Here is a 6,141-nt window from a genome sequence, read left to right as displayed (position 1 = left end):
TTTTTAGTGCTGAAACCCCAGAAGTGATGTCCAGACATACCACCTAGGTCATGCAGAAGAGAAGAAAATTGAAAAGAGAAGAAAGATGAGGATAGAAAAAAGGCAAGAGGTAGGAAAAAAGAACAGGGAGAAAGAAGAAGAAAAAGAGAGTAAAAGAAAACAAAAGAGATGCCAAAGGTGAAAAAGTGCAGAGTGCCTGTATGACAGATTATTAGTCAGTATTTCATGGAAATGATGTAAAGCCAAGCAGAACTATCTAGTGTAATGAACTCCATGATGTCACTAGTTTCCCCAAGGTGGCATCTTATTTGAAATTGCCCCTCTGCTTTCTCCTCAGAATTAGATACAATCCAATTTTACTATTCTTCTGGAGACATGTGAAAATCATTGAAGTATTTTGATTCTTTTTTTTTTTTGGTGAGGCAATTGGGGTTAAGTGACTTGCCCAAGGTCACACAGCTAGTAAGTGTTAAGTGTCTGAGGCTGGATTTGAATTCAGGTCCTCCTGAGTCCAGGGCCGGTGCTCCATCCACTGTACCACCTAGCTGCCCCTAATATTTTGATTCTTAATCCAGGACAAACATTTGTTGTAGTTTATGGGTGTGTTGATGCTTTGCCTTTGAGAGAACTGGATGGTTTGGGTATACCCAAATGACCTATAAATTATTTCCTTTTGTAATTTATATTTATATATATATGTGTACATACATGTATATATAAATACATACATATTAACATATTTGCTATGCACTAGAAAAAATGGATTTTCTTGAGATTTGTTTGTTTCTTTTGTAGATCGAGTGCAGGTGCTCCACTAGACTAGCTTGGGGATCAGGCTAGGGAAATAATCCTTCAGAAAACACTCAGCTGTATTGTAGTCAAGATAACCAAGGATCGGTTCTGACTATAGGAAAATTGATTTAGGGGTCAGTCTCTCAGTCAGTCTGTCTCTCTCCCTGTCTCTCTCTGCCTTCCTGCTCTGTCAGTTAGTATCTCTCTCTCCCAATCTTTCTCTTTTCTTTCTCTCTTTGATTTTGTCTCACTCTCTATGTCTCTCTGTCTCTGTTTCAGTCTCCATCTCTCTCTCCTCTCTCCTTTGCTCTCTCTCTGTATATCTTTCCCTCTATGTGTGTGCCTCTCTCTCCTTTAATTTGTCTCTCCAGGGAGCAATTCACTATAGTGAGCAGAGTACAGGTCTCAGTCAGGAAAATTTTGGTTTGAATCCTGCCTTAAAAATATTTATTATCCTATCTCTCTGGGCAAGTCATTTAGCTCCTTTAGCTTCAGTTGTGAGAATCTAATGAGATAATTGACATAAAATGCTTTCTAAAGGTTAAAATATTTTTTAACCTTACCTATTGTAAATTCTCAGTTGCCTCCTGTAATTCATGGTCTTACAAAAAGCAATGGAATATCCAAAGGGATGTGGGAAGGAGCAGACTGTGAGGAAGTGGAAACAGTGAAGAATGACTGTCTCTCTTGCAGCTCAGAATGAAGGGGAGAACATAGAATGAAGGCAGAAGGGATTAGGATCATCAAATGAAGGTAAATTACCTGAGATTTCACTGATTTTTATACTCTTTACAATAGTTCAGATTCCAAATCTTCCATGCTGTAGTAGAAGGCTTTCATATAGTCATTCAATTTCGTAGAATTTCTATAATAAAAAACATCCATCAATTGAGAGCCATCCTTCTAATACGAGGACTACACTTAAATAAACTAGTCCTCAGATGATAGACAGGGATTGTCTGGGACCTCGACTTTGGAACTCTGTGGATATGACCACTTAAAACCAAGGATTATGTCCATGCCATGATGAAGCATCAAAGTACAGTATTATTGTGATGAGTTTATAAATAGTAAATATTATACCTATTATTCAAGTTTTCAAAAAGAACTCAAATTACCATATTTTCTTTTCTGAACGTATCCCCAAATGTTATTTTGAGAGAATATAAACTCAATCACATTTAAACAATGATTTCAAAATATCAAAATGTATTTAAAGATCCATTTTAAAATAGTAAAATATTTTAGATGAATTTAGTAAAATAGTGGTAACAATTCAGCTTCATTTTCTCTTCTACATAATCCACTTCCTCCCAAACCTTACTTAGAAATCTTTTCGGAAGAGGAGATGTAAACTTATATGTTCTGAGATGAGGCAAACAGAAAAACAGAAATTATCGGCCTGCAACTGACACATTATACAAAAATAGGGATTGGACTTATGATTTTTTCTTTCTTATACAAAAATCCCATGTGAGGAGCCTTCCTCTATCAAAGCAGGTAAATTCTTTCTCTCCAAATAATAGACAGTTGCTTAGAGCACTGGAAAATTAAGAAATCTGCCCGGGTTCCTGACACCAGGGTTATACACGTCAGTAAGTAAATAAGCATTTATTAAGTGCCTACTATGTGCCAGGCCTTGTGCTACATGCTGGGCATACAAAGAAAGGCAAAAGGTGGTCTCTACATTTAAGGACCTTGCAATCTAATGAGGGAAACAACAAACAAATATGAACAAATAAGTTATATACAGGACATATAGGAAATAATTTATAGAATAAGATCATAAGAATTAGCTTACTGTAGAAAGTGGAATTAAAATTTTGATTCAAATGAAACCAGGAAGTCATGAGATGGAGATAAAGACTGAGAGCATTCTAGGTATAGGGGATAGCTAGAGAAAATGGCCAGAGCTGAGAGACAGATTGTTTTGTTTGTGGCACAGCAAGGAAGCTTGTGTCAATAGATTAAGAGTATGTCCAGTCAGAAGACTGGAGAGGTCAGGGGTGTGGGAGTGCGGCTAGGTTATAAAAGGATTTGAATGTCAGAGGATTTTGTATTTGATCCTGAATGTGATTAGAAGCCGATGCAGCTTATTAAGAAGGGAGTGTGGAGGCAGTCAGGTGGTGCAGTGGATAGAACACCAGCCCTGGATTCAGGAAGACCTGACTTCAAATCCGGCCTCAGACACTTGACACTTCCTAGCTATGTGACCCTGGGCAAGTCACTTAACCCTCATTGCCCTGCAAAAAAATAAAAAGAAGAAGAAGAAGGGAGTGTGGTGTGGTGATGTATTTGGACCTGCGCTTTGGGAAATTTGCTTTGGTGGCTCAAAGGAGAATGGACTAGAGTAGGGAGAGATTTCTGGTAGGTAGATCCAATTTCAGGCTGTTGTAATATAGTCCATGTGTGAGGTGATGACACCTGTGCCAGTGTGGTGGCAGTATCAGAAGAGAGAAGGGAATATATTGGAGAGATATTGCCAAGATAAAGTTGACAAACCTTGGCAACAGATTACATATGGTTGGGAGTGGGTGGGGGAGGGCTGTGAGAGATAATGAGTAGTCCAGAATGATGTCTAGGTTGCAAGTCTGGAGGATTAAGGGGATGGAAGTGTCTTTAACAGTAATATGGATGTTTGGAAGGAGTGGGGATTTAGCTGGAAAGATAATAAATTTAGTTTTGAACAAGCTGAGTTTAAGATGTCTCCTACACATCCATTTTGAGATATCTGAAAGGCAGCTGGGGATCTGAGATTGGAGATCAGCAGAGAAGATAGGCCTGGATAGGTAGAGTTGAGAATTATCAGCATAGAGATGATATGATATCAGAAGCAGAGCTTGAACCCAGGGCTTCTTCTCTCTAAGGCTGAAAATCTATTGACTGAGCAACACTGCCTCTCATAATATGTCATGTTGACAATGCCCACTTTACCCATCATCGGATTACGGATTTAAAACTTTAATAGACATTATATAATTTCTTCCCATTTCTTCCCATACTTCTCACCAGAGTGAATGTTATTATGCTTCCAGAGATCAAGACCCATAACCTGAAAGATTTTCAGTATTATGTACTGCTACCATGTTCAGGACCAACCTCATGGGAAATAAAATGGACCATGGATTTCAAGAGATTCTGTCCTATGACATATTCTATGATACTATATGATAGACCAATAGTCATTCCTGATTTTGTGATAAATTTCAATACTAACTAATCCACTTTGAAGAGGGATTACACTTCAACGCAAGAGGAAAGATTCATTAAAATTCATCTCATCAAGATTCAACTTGAATGATATCCTCTATGCTAGAGAAACTCTCTAGTGGCTGTCAACTTCTAGTCCTAACTGCCCAAATTACTAATGGATGGAATCCAAATATAATCAAGAACTTTAATTTTCTGACTCCCCACTCCTCAGAAATTTCCATTTGAAGTAACATGGAAGAATTTTAAAGTTAGACAATTTCAAGGCCACTGTGACTGTAACTGCCATAGGTAAATATTCAAGTTACTTTAGGCAATAGTGATTGTGATATGGTAGGTGAAAAATGAAATACATATTGCTGCCTCCCTTGTTTTGACTTATGCATCGTTCCTGTTGGACTTATAGTTGTCAAGTAACTTTACAAATTCACTATGGAAATCAGATCAGACAGTCATCTATCACTGTCTCACACTCTCCATATTTGAAATGAAATATCAGAAACTACTGGGCCAAAGTTGAATAATAGCTTCCAAATCTGAGTGATATTTCACTTCAAATGAATCTAAATACACCAATGCCAGATTTTAAATTTGGTCACTGGGGAGTTAATCCCCCAAAGCAGGAGTTTTAAGTTTTTTCTCTATATTTTATACAGAAAATCTATAACTTAGTCAATCAATTCAAATGTAAAAAATAGAACTTGGAATATTTAGAAAAGTTTGTGCCTAAAAAGTTAGTTCACTATTGACTTGTTAAGATGACCTTTTTCTCCCACTGCATTGACCCTTCACCTCTCCATTCCAAAATGCATTATACGTTGAACTTTTCTTTTTTCTAAGTGATAGTTTCTTTTTTTTTTTTTAATTTGGAGACTGTTAAACTAGCCATGCCCCCTCAAGCAAGTGTTTTCTCTTTACACCACATTTTTCTCCCATCATTAAAGTTAGCCTATTGTAATAGCTTAGTCTATTTTTATGCTTCTATCTTTCTAGACTCTGGCAGTAGAGAGCTGTCTTTTTACCCTAGAACTTTCCTCAGTGCCTGGGGCCATATTGCTTTGGAACATCCATTTATTATCTGGTCCTTTCCTCCTATTGGTAAGTTCCTTCTGGGGCCTTCATTTTGGAAACAGGCCCAGGACTGCCATACTTCATTCCCTTTATGGCTGTACTTTTGACTCTACCCATTTCCATCCTTGCTTTTCAGCTCTCTTTTATGTGTTGCCTTCCCTCATTAGAATGTAAGCTCCTTGAGTGCAGGGACTGGGTGTTTTTGTTTTTTGGTTTTGCTTTTATTTGTATATCCACTGCTCAGCACAGTGTCAGACCCATAGTAAGCCTATAGAAAATATTTGTTTCCTGCCTGCCTATTTCTGATTGGCACAAGAGATAGGATGTGGAATTAAGTGTACAACTTTCAGCAAATACTCTCCACCACTCAAAAAAAAGAAAAAAAAAAGATTTTGAATTTTCTTTTATATTTTACTGCTCTCAGAAAAAATTGCAGCAGAAAACTACTGCTATTTTTGCCTTATGATTATCCACCTCATACCGAGGTATATGAGAACCCTGTATTTGTGGCAAAAATGAAAGAATTTATTCAATGGGGAAAGAAGACGGAAGAGACTATTAGAACAGGACTAAATCAATACCATGTTGCCTTCTAGCCATGAAATAAAGTCTTTGACTTTATTTTAAATAGATACAAACATATTTGTACATATTTATATATCCATCCAACTATTCATTCACTTATTTGTTTGTTTTATATCACAGAAATACAAGAAATGGTATTTTATTTTAAATTTTGTACCCCTCAACAAAAACAAATTCAAATGAACGCATAAAATATTTTAAATGACTACATATAAAATTCTGAACACACAAAGATTTACTATTTATTGGTAAATGTATTTTAACATTTTAAAATATTTTAAAACATATGTCAACTTTAACAAAATATTGAAAGATATTTTGCTTCCATATTCCCCTCTGATATTTTCTTCTACATATTCTTCAGACATTGCTATCATCATCATCATAATCAATAGTTCCACATTATGCATATCATGCCTCAGATAGACATGCAGATTATTCTGATGATCATTTTGTACTCAACATAATTTCATATAAATCTTC

This window comes from Dromiciops gliroides, chromosome 1, assembly GCF_019393635.1.
Source record: "Dromiciops gliroides isolate mDroGli1 chromosome 1, mDroGli1.pri, whole genome shotgun sequence".
In the NCBI taxonomy this organism is placed as follows: domain Eukaryota; kingdom Metazoa; phylum Chordata; class Mammalia; order Microbiotheria; family Microbiotheriidae; genus Dromiciops; species Dromiciops gliroides.
The sequence above is the reverse complement of the archived record's forward strand: the minus strand, read 5'-3'. Positions refer to the sequence as shown.